A 12384-nucleotide genomic window follows, 5' to 3' on the forward strand; every position below is an offset into this window, starting at 1 on the left:
CCCGCGGTTATTGTTCCTGCTCCAAACACCATACTTCAACGAGCCATATCTCACTCGTTTTAACTCGAAATTGGTCCGTTCTTGTGTCTAAACTGACCATATCAAAATAAGATTTCCAATGGTACCAATTAGAGATTCAGATTCCATTTGTAGCTCAAGTTATTCAAGTTTTAGTATGATAGTGTCAGTTTTTGGCTCGAACCGGGATAGGGTTTCCATCCCTTTGACTTCAGGGCTTGATATCTTTGCAATTCGGACTCCAAATCATGCGATTCTTGAGTCCAAATTTGTTAATTTTTCATTGTCTTTCCAATGGTATACTTGGTAGCATTCATTTCTCTATGAAATGACTATTTTGCCCCTGGGGCTTAATTGTTACCTTTCCGATCTCTTGCTTCCGTACTTATCCCTTTGGGTTTCGAGACCTCATGGAAGGTCACCTTAGGGTCTTAGAGGTGTGTTGTGCCTTGGGAGACCATTGTCTTGTCTTTTGTTTCTGCATCTGGATCAGCTATCGGGTCAATCTTCGGTTCATCACTGTAGTACCGGGTTGAATCAAAACCTGGGTCATTACAAAAGTTGGGATTTTGGAGGCACCGTAGAAGAATTTCTCATTCTCCTTTGCCTGCTCTTTCATCCTACGAAGTCAGATTTGCAAGAGGAACACTTTGATTTTGGTGGGATTAGGGTTTTCACCCTAATTTGAGATATGGGTGTTTAATTCATGGAGTCCTAGGTGATTTATGAGTTATTCTATGATATTTGCATATTTTACCTCGCTATGAATGTCGTATTTTGATCATTTGGTTGGCTATGTGAAAATAATAGTTGTGACTATGCTTATGTGATGTTTAGTTGTGTAGAAACTGATGTGATAAATTTGTTTACCAATTAAAATCACCACTTGCAATAGCACAAATCAATGTAGAATAAGGCTATTCTAAGGGTTTGTCGAACCACAAGGATTGCTATTTTATGGCAACCAAAGTTGTAAAATCACTTTAACTTTGATAAAAGATACGATGGTTTGATTTGTTTGTCACTTAGACCTATGAATTGAAATTGCATAAAAACAGTGAATAAAATGAATTCAAATGGATTAAACTTTAAGAGAAAAAGGCTAGAGATGTGACTTCACCACAAGTGTGACGACCTTGGATTTTACAAACCCAGTGTGTCTTGTGATAACCCGAAACGGATCCAAAATGTGGAAGCCAAACATAAACAAGTCTATAAAGATGTACATCATCCCTAAGACACGAGAGTGGCCTTCCGAGGAGTCCCGTGACTCGGCAGAAGTAAGACCGAAGTTAGGGTTTTAAAACCCTCCAAGGAATAAACCAAGGGCAAAATGGTCATTCAAAACTAAAATGGGTGCCACCGTGCACACCATTAGAATGAAAATGAAAAATGAATAACAATCGACTCAAGAATCACTTGATTCCAAGTTCGGGATGAAGAAATTAGGGTAAAACCAACCCTAAGTCAAGGCTGCCCAAAGGGGCCCCTTCCCGTGCCTTGTGTTCGGACGCCAATGGTAGCAGGCAGACGCTAGGCAAACATGCAATGCATTCAGATGCCAATGGCTGCATTCGGACGCAAGTTAACCCTGCACTGCGTTCAGACGCCATCAGTTGCCTCCGGACGCAAAAGCTGATGTTTCTGCCCAAGAACTGAAACTAGGTGTTCGGGAGGTCTAAAAGTTGCCCGAAAGGTAAATGCAATCCTAAAATACATAAACAACATCCCCGGAACTTTCGGATCGGTCAACACGACTTTTTTAGCGTAAGTCGATGAATAGTGCCAAGTTTGAAGTTTTGAAAACTTAGAAAAACAGAAAACTGAATTTGAAATGCGGTTTACGAGACTGAGATGACATTTTCTGGAAAAATGCCGTGAAAAAACCCCCCCTAAAATCACATTTTCTATGCGACGGAGTTGAGGCCGGAATTTATTTCCCGAAGGAAAATCCCAAAATGCCCTAAAACCATATTTGCAAAGAAAAATGCAAAATGAGTCCAAAGGGTACTCAAATCTCCAAGGAAGAGGTTTTGCCCAGAAATGATCATGCACACAGATATAACTTACCTATTAGGACATGCTACAATAATTCACGGCTTAAAAATACCACCGATGCAAAATATAACCTATCCAAACCCCAATGCGTGAAAAATGCCCTTTAAAGGCAAAAAATGCAATAACCGGACTTAAATGCAATCAAATGATTGTTTGACCCTTAGCCACACTTCATGCATATTAAATGAGTCCTAGTGGATGTGCTCGTGCAAACTTTGCACCGCCCGATTTAAGAATGGACCTTTAAAACCTCGCATTTTCCTATTTTTGCCCAAAAATGCAAAATATGAAACCAAAATGTAAAAATGAAAACGAAATGGTGTTTGGCCATTGGCCACACCTTATACATGGTGAATGAATGCCAAAGAGTAATTTACATACACAATGCACACTCCGGTGCATACTAAAATCCTTATTTTTCATATTATTCACATTAAAGGCAAAATTATACATCTTGGAATATACATGGATTTCAAATGAAGTTTGGCCCTTGGCCACATATCATATACATAAAATGAATATCAAAAGTTGGTTTAGGCACACATTACAAGTCTCAAGGCAAAAATAACTTTTGGCCTAACTATGCAATATTACTTAAAATGACAAAATAATGCATGCTAACACTTGCATGCTCGTTGAAATACATTAAATCTCATCAAAATATACAAGGTAACCTAGGGATATTGTGCATCCCCAAACCAAGGTATCCGTACCTGAAAAATAACCCAACAACTTAGGGTGAGTAAACAAGTTACTTGTAGGAAGAAGTGCATATGTATACCTTAAAGTTTCAAATGTCATCCAAGTTCAACATAGATCGCCACAAGGGATCATTCCTTCTAACGTGTGACGGCCCATGTTTTGTAAACCCGGTGCGTCAGTGATGACCAAAACATGACCCGATAACGGATCCGAAATGCGGAAGCGAAAGGTGAAACAACGGTCTCTAGAGATACAATGCGTCTCTAAGACACCAATGTGACCCTCAATGAGGCCATGGAACCCAAAGGAAAATAAATGCGGAAGTGTCGTTTTAAAAACAGATAAAAAGGAACCTAGGGGCAAAATGGTTGTAATACCCCTAGTTTTCAAAAGGATACGATTGGAATTTAAATTTTATTTTATGTGAAATTTTAATTTGATTTTGTGGATATGTGCTTAGGTGTCAGATTTTAATTATGCAGTGGACTTCTTTTTAGTTGTTCGCTTTTCAGTATTGACTTTTGATTAGGGGTCCACCAGATGGATTCCCGAGTTGTATTATAATTGGAGAAGTTGGATGTAATAGACTAGTTTTTATTTATAAGATTTATTCTGAAGTTTTTAATAAAGGATTTTTCATTTAGTTTTTTTCCAGCGAATTTTATTTACGCATGTTTATCTTAATTATATTCTGTGTTCGATTATTGCTAATTTGATTGATATCCTCGGGTAATCGGGCGTGGGCCTGGCCAACCCGCATCCTGAAATCCGGGGGTATCACAATGGTCATTTTGTAAAAAAGTGGATTCAAATGCTATCGAGCACACCACTGGGAAGACAATGAAAAACTAATCATGATGAACTCAAGAATTTTATTATTCAGATTCCGGACGAAGGAGAAACGACAAAACAAAGAAAAACGAGCAATAAAGCTAAAAGGGGTAAACTGGTAATTATCCAGAAATATCTGGGTGCAACTGAGTACACCATTGGATAGATAATAAAAATTTAATCAATTTAAAAAAAAAAATTCACTTGATTTGGAGTCCGGATGAGGGAGAAAGGTCAAAAACAAAATCGACGTCACGGCGGCCCGACAAAGGCCGTGATAGCTACAGTGTCGTCAACCTACTACTGCTGCAACTGAGAGTAAAAACGGGCATCTAAACGGACTTTTCTGGAAAAACTCAAAGAAAAAAACCCCCCCAAAAATCGAGTTTCCTACCCCATTCACTGACGGAAACAAAAAAAAAAAATGCATTGTAAAATGCCCAGAAAGCCCCCAAGAAAATCTGGTTAAAGGGGTAAAAATTTCTCCGAGCTGCTGCCCAAGGAAAGGAAATAGGGCTTCTGGAGGTTTTTAAATTGCCTAAATTGAAAATGCAATTTTAAAATACACCCACAAGACCCTCGGAAGTTTCGGATCGGTCGTCACACTTTTAAAAAAAAAGTCGATAAATAGTACCAAGTACGTTTGCATTAAAAATCTACAAAACCTAGCAGCAAGGATTTTTGGGACAAATATGGATTTTTGAGGGCCAAGATGGAATTTTCTAGAAAAACACAAAGAAGAAACCCCCCTCAAAATTGAGTTTTCTACATGACTATTAAGGAAAAATGAAAAAAAGCATTGTGAAATACCCGAAATGCCCCTGGAACAGAATAGGGTAAAACTCCTTAAAAATGCTACTTAGAGTTTTTGTTTCATCAAGGATGGAGTCGTTTGCCAAAGTGAGTACGCAAGTGCATGCAATATGATAAAATAGATGTACCAACATGGCCTAAATCCTCTTTACATTCCATTAACAAGTTTTAGCATACAAAGCCTTCATAGTTGATAAAAATACATTTTCAAGCAAAATATGGCACCAATTGAATACAAGTGCAAATATAAACTTGCTTGGCCCTTGGCCTCATGTCCTACATGTCAAATGCATTAAAAGGAGTGTACTTATGTACACTTTACATACGTAGAATCAAAGAATACAAATTTGATACATAAAGCTACCAAACGATCCAAGGCAATGAAATCTTCAAGTCTTGAGTCCTGTACCTGAAATATACCCCAGTAACGTAGGGGTGAGTAACATAAAGCTACTCGTAGGAGATGAGCATGCATCGACCTAGCATTTTATAGTTTTATCACCTTAGGGTGAAACATGTTAAAGGGGCTCATGCCACCTAACGTCTATGTCAAGTGAGACTTAGGGATCATCCTAAGCTACCTAGATCATTTCTAGCATAGTCACATTGTTCATGCAATTCAAACAACATGGAAACATGTTATACAAAGCAACTAGATATAGATTCTCAAAGTCTTCAACTTGAAATCCAAAATACAAAAACAACAAGAGTGGGTTATGCCACCTAACGTCTATATTCAAAGTGAATCTATAGGATCATTCCTAAACTACATTTGAACATCAAAACACAAATTATGATATCGATGCAATTTAACCAACATTGGAACTTCCAATACAACACTTAAAACATGATTTCTCAAAGTTAACATCTTGCAACTTAAAATGGAAAATCAAATAAAGAACAACAAGTTACGATATCATCTAGTTATCAACTTAAAATGAAATACGAAATCAAACAAAGTGGATACTTAGACGTCACGCCGGATCAGACCGACAACATAGTTACTTTAGGGTTACTAGCCCATAGGTAACCTCCCTATATGCGCACTAGACTATATAGAGGGACAATCCCCCGTCCTAGAACCAAGTCCTAGCCGTAGCCAACAACGACATCCCCAAGTTTCCAAAATCAACAAATTGTGCAACAACGTATATATATTAACATGTATATACAAGATATCAACCATTTACTAAGCACAACCCAATTTTGGAAACATATACAATACATGCTCAAAGTCTACAACTATTATGGCATGAAAGATGTCAAATACAAAGTGTACAATTCCTTACACATAGCAACAATATATTCAATAAGGAAAAACATATTCTCATGAATATAAAAGTAACAACTATGTTATCCAATACTCAAAAGTAATCAAGTGAACATACACCAAATCCAAATCCATGATTTAAATATAAAAACAACTTCCAAAATGCAATTAAATCCATGGAGTAATAAAATAGAATTTAATTAAACATAACTAGTTAAATTCTCTAAATTCCAAGTTAATCCCAAATAACCTTAATTTAATATATATTGAAGGACATGTCATGGTCATCACATATATAACATCAAATGGCAATTTAAGTGATTAAAGCACTTAAAACAAAATTAATCAAGCTAATTAATTAATTTCCTTTAGATTTTTAAACAATTCCAAATGCCCTCAATTTAATCTATGTTAGAGAAATGCCAAGGCCTATTTAAATACCACATTACAACTTGATTTCATGCTTGATACAACCATGTGAATTAAACTTTCACTAAAGATAAATATTAAATAAAAGTTGTAATTCTTAATCAAATGAGCCAAATTTAATATATGTTAACCAACATATCCAAGCATAATTTCCTAGCATGTTACAATTTAAGTCCAAGTCATACATATCCTTGAGCATTAAATCCTTTACAAAGAAATTAATTAAATTTAAATTCCAAGATTTATACAAAACATGCATACAAGTTGTATAAGCATATATAATCATCAATACAACACAAATATAATCCTAAGACACCCCCTACCTTAATTTGAGATGAAAATCTCAAAAGCCATCAAAACGAAACGGCTCCGAATACGACGAAACTCCTAGGTTTTGTCAGGGACAACATGATCTATATGAATCTCCCAGAAGCCCCATGAAAATCCAAACTTAGCCTAAATCCCAAACTTAAAATTTGGTCAAAAATGGTTTCTAATAAGAGGTAATGGTACAGCATGACGAGGCGAGCAACAAATGCAAAGGCCGAAGGATTTTCACTTAGGAAAAGTAGGTTAAAGGAGGAGAGAGAAGATGGCAGTTCCATGGGCATCCATGGCTGCTTCAGGTCATGCAAGGGGAGTGGAGAAGATGAAAAATGAAATATCTTATCCCACTTTTATAGAAATCTCAAAAAGTGCCCCGAATGAGCCCCGCTGGGTCCAAAAAAATGGATTTTGAGTAAACGTGCTCAAACGGCAAAACTCCATGAACAAAAAAGATTCAAAATGAGAAAATATGAACAACAGAAGAAACAGCGTAGAAAACTGAGTCCCGAGCAGAAAGTTATGCCCTGAACAAGTTCGGCGGCAACAGGGTCCAGAAACTCTGAAACTGGAGAAAAATGACCAGAACGGAATTCTATGAATTTAATAGTCAACAAAAAGTGAAAATGAATCCCGTACGAGGATCCAGGCTCCAGACGAGACATTTTGCAATAACTTTCGTTAATTACACAATGGCCCCTACAAAAAGGGTTAACTACGAAACTGCTCTAGAATGAAAATATCTCCCAAAAGATATTTTCTTAGATGCCCCTGAAATAAAATATCTTCAAAAGATATTTATGAAAAACACCCCAAGAAATGAAATTAATTCTAAAGATTTATGCATCCATGCCCCTATAGGCACCGGGAGCAACCAGAGTACTTTCTTGGAAAAGTAAAGATACGTATTTCGTGGAAACCACTCACGGTAAGGATACGTGAAGTCAAAAACCAACTCCGAGCACAAGAAGTGAGGTTGTGCCAAAAACTAACAAATGGAGATAAGACAAAATAGGGAAAATGACAGAATAGGGAAAAGACGAATAGCGCATAGTGTCCAAAAACGAAAAATACGAAAATGACTCGGTCCTCAAAGGAAGTTGTCAATTCACATGAAAGAGTCTCAGAAACCAATTCTAAGCACTCGAGATGACACTAAGTGACGAAAAACCATCCACAGAAAAGAAAAGACAATGGAAAAAATTTATCTGCAAAATTTGAAGAAAAAAGGAAAAGGAAGAAAATGACCGGGTCATTACATAACGTCTATGTTTCTAGGTGAACTAAGGGATCATCTCAAGCTATACTAGCAACTGAAATGAAAGACAACATGCAAGTACACATGCTCAAGTATACAAAACAATGTTGAAACACAATGCACTACATATAAGCATACACTTACAAGTATACTAAGCCATATTACACAAGATAAGCAATATTTAAGCTTACATACATACACAAGTAGACGATCAACATGGAGATACTCGTAAATCAAGTATACAAGCACAAGTATACTAAGCTATATAAAATACGCATAAGACGAGTATACATGGTACAAGTATACTAGGCTATCTCGAAGCTACATCATCAATATATAAGTATACATGCTAGGTACACTAAACAATATTGAAGCTAAACATTCAATATAAGCAAGTATACGTCCACGAGTACACTAAATAATATTGAAACTAATACTCAATATAAATATGAGTAAACATTCACAAGTGTACTAAATATAATTTAAACACATGGAGTAAGTATACAAGTTCAAGTATACAAAATGAGCTTTACATAAACGGAGCAAGTATACAAGTTCAAGTATACTAAATGAGATTTAAATATGCAAGGCAAGCACCAATTCATAAGCTACAAGTAATCCATGATTAACTACTTGGAATTTAATGCAAAATCAAATAGTTGAAAGACTAGGACGGTCACAGACCAAACAAGTTATTCTGGGTAATTACGACCCACAAGGCACTACCTAGTTGATAAGCGCTGAATATTGCATATTCAAGTGCCCTTATTTGCATTAGTTAAGTCCATTAGTAGTTTAATTGTATAGATTATCTCCAGTTCCATGTTTCTGTGTATTTTCAGGCTTGTCTTCCAAAAGGAAATAAAATGGAAGCTTTTGAAGGTTTTCTGAAGATCAAGTCATTTCGGGCCTTTGCGTCCCTTGATTTCCAAGAAGAAATTGCCAAAGTGGGTTCATGAAGAATTTCTACAAAGAAAAAGGCAGACGATTCTCAATGCCCAATGCCAAGATCAAACTAGAAGAAGTCCAAAGCAGAAGGGAAGAAAAATAAAGTCTAAGGTATCTACGAGCGCTCGTAGCTTCACTTACGAGCACTCTAATTCAAGGCAGAGAGAATCAAGGTATTTACGAGCGCTCGTCTAGTGCCTTTCGAGCACTCATCCGTCATTCAGGAACAACTGGTGCGTGCACCATGTCACACAAGTGCTCATGCTGCATCTTACGAGTGCTCCAAGTTAAAGCAGAGAGAAGAAAGCTATTTACGAGCGCTCGTTCTGCATTCTATGAGCGCTCGTACACACACTGTAGACCCACTTGTCTCCTTGATCCTTCCCTCTTTAATGAGGTGGTTGGAAAAATACTTTTGGGGAGTATGGACCTCGGTTTTTGGATGGTTTAGTAGACATCTTGTCTACAAAAGAAGGGGGAAGCATGTTTTATGGATCATCACACATTTTTGCAAGTTTTAGTGAGAGAAATATTGTAAGGATAGAAGGATTTGGTGGCTGGAAGTGCTAGGTGCGAAAATGGAAGTTTTCTCCAAGCTTCCTCCTTCCTCCATTGCTTCTATGGGTAACTAACTCTCTATCTAGGGAGGTGATGAAGCCCTCCCTTGTAAGCATGCTCCAGTTTAGATTCTATTTTGGGGATAACGATGTATAGTTTTGGTCTTTTCATGATCTAGAGCACTATATTTGTTGTAATGGATTTTAATGTCTATAAATAATCATCTTTAGTTGACTATCTTGTCTTAGCTTGTCTTCTCTCTTGATCATATTGCTTGCATTTTCATAGTGACAATGGAAATGAGATTATGGAATGGTTTTAATGGCATGAAGTTGGAGAACCTTGATAGTCCATGGCTTAGGTCTTTCCTTTGATGGTTTATGCTTGATTTTTAGCTTCATGTGTTTTCATCATTGGATTAAGGGCTTGATAATCTTTAGCTTAGTGAGCATATTTAAGGCTACACCCTAGTTTAGGTAGTTTAAGCATGTGAACCTTTGATAGATTATTCTTGCCTTTTGATTTAATGAACTCCTTGAAGATTATATAGCAACCATATGTTGCTACATATCATGACCATTATATATGTTGTTTTCCCCAAATTAGTCTTAATCTAGCATGTGTATAGGGTTGGTAGTGGATTCACTTCCCTAGTCCTTTCTAATTATATTTCTTTCCCTTTAATTTCCTTGAAACTGTTGTCTTATGCATAATCTTAATTCCAAGTATCAAGTGACAAAACCAAACAACCTCTATATCACTTTCATCAAACTAAAAGTGAATCTAACAACCTTGTTTGCCATAAACTAGCATTCCCAGTGGTTCGACATACCCGTCCAATGGCCCTATTTTACAATGATTTGTGCTATTGCAAAAGGGTTGATTATTATTGTGATAGTCGACGACCGATCAATTTTTGGCACCGTTGCCAGGGAATTGCAAACAGTTTTGTAACCGAGGTTTTAGGATTAACTTTGGTTTGATTGTGAATATTGTGTTCTTATGGATATTTTCTTGTTGGCTTTGATTAATTTGTGTTTCAAGTATTCTAGTGAGACTCTAGGTACTCAAGGCTTACTAAGCGAAGGCTAGCAAATTTGTAAGTCTAGACGACTTCAGGTAAGTTTTCGAAGTTCTAGTTTAAAAGTTGTGAATATCTTGCATGTGTATAATTTAGAGATACTTTGCTTATGAAGCCCTTGTTGAGGCTATTAGTGTTTCTTTATATTGCAAAGCATCAGTCCTTGTCGTGGCCATTTACTTTTCTATCTTGATTGATAATTGAGGAGAACGGGAACATCGTATATGGATATGATGGTGAAGGGATATTATGTTTGTTGTGAATTGTGTAGTTGATGTTGGGCCGTAGGTCACTATCCTTGCCTACTCTCGAAGTGCCAATTGATATTAATTCACTTGAAAGAACTCTTAGAAGAAACCTTAGGGAATCAGAAATTTTAAGAGGACTTGATCTTGAAATTAATACAATGGCCAACAATGAGGGAAATATCGGGAATGAGGGGATCCATAATGATAGAGCGGAAGTTCCAAATGCTCCTATGACTCTTAGGGACCATTTCATCCCTACAACTAATGCCTCTCCCTCTTGCATAGTGATGCCAAACATCGAGGCAGCCCAATATGAGATCAAATCTAGCACCATCCAAAGGCTTCCATATTTTTATGGCTTTGAAAATGAGGACCCCTATAAGCACCTTGATGAATTCCTTAAAATATGTTCTACCATCAAGCTGAGGGGCTTCCCTGACAATGCTCTCCATTTGCATCTCTTCATAGTCTCCTTAAAAGAAAGGGCAAAATGTTGGTTGAACTCCCTTGCTGCAAATTCCATCACTACATGGGCTCAATTGCAACAAGAATTCTTTAAAAAGTACTATCCAGTGAGTAAAACCAACCTAATGAGGCATTCCATTCTTAGCTTTTCACAAAGCGAAGGGGAACAACTCTATGAGACTTGGGAAAGACTTCAAGACCTCCTTAGGAAATGCCCGCACCACCTAATTCCAAAATGGCAATTGGTGCAAGCTTTCTATGCTGGTTTAACCGATACCCATAGATTCATGGTTGACTCATCATGTGGAGGGATGTTCATGTCCAAAAGTGCAGATGAGGCATGGACCCTACTTGAGAACTTGAGTGAAAACTCACTACAACATAATTCTCATAGTGCCCTGACCTCAATCAATATAAAGAACACCAACTCTTGTCAACCAAAAACAATACGAGAAGAATCCTCTCAAGTGGATGCCATAGCTCACAAATTCTATCAATTGATGGCACCACACCTCGCTCCTTTATTGTCTTAAAATTTGGCAAGTGTGGTATGTGCATCATGCACGAGTCCTTTCCATCTCTAGGAAGATTGCTCCACACCGGAGCAATTTCCTAATCCCAATCAAGAGCAAGCAAATGCGATGTTTTCCAGGCCCGGAAACAATCCTTACTCTAATACCTATAATCCGGGATAGAGAGATCATCCGAATTTCTCGTGGAGGCAACAAGCCCCACAAAATTCGCAATTTCAAAATCAAGGGCAGCAAAATTAGCCCTCTTCTCAATTTCAAAATAGGCAATTTCAAGCCTCTTCGAGTTACCGTCCTCCGTATAACCCAAATATCTCTACTCACTCTCCTGTGTTTCCAACTGATGAGATTATAGCTGCAAATAAACAAATGATGGAATCTCTAAATAAGCAAATGATGGAATCTAATAAGCAACTCTTGACATCATTGCAACCCACTCTCCAAATGGTTCATTCTCATACTCAGTCCATAGCTAAACTTGAAAATTAAGTAGGACAAATAGCTACTTCAATGAACCAACTTCTTCAAAGAGATAAGGGAAAACTTTCCGCTCAACCATTTGAGAATCCTAGAAGGATGCAGGTGATTGACGAAGCCCCTCCTTCGAGTAGGCCTACTCATGAACAAGTCCAAGCAATCATTACCCTTCGAAGTGGTCGAGTTGTGGACAACAAGGTTGATGGAAGTAACAATGACAAAGTTATTCCTCCCAAAAATCCAAATCTCCTCTCTTCTAATCCAAATTCCACTCTTGAAAATCTAAAGTCTAGCACTAAAAATTCCAAGCTTGTCAACCCAATTGTGGAGACTTCTTATGAGCCTAAGGCTCCGTTTCCTCAACGTCTCCAAGA

The sequence above is a fragment of the Cornus florida genome, unplaced genomic scaffold, assembly GCF_030987335.1.
Source record: "Cornus florida cultivar Cherokee Brave unplaced genomic scaffold, ASM3098733v1 CherokeeBrave_3.0.0_Hap2_Chr01, whole genome shotgun sequence".
Taxonomy (NCBI): domain Eukaryota; kingdom Viridiplantae; phylum Streptophyta; class Magnoliopsida; order Cornales; family Cornaceae; genus Cornus; species Cornus florida.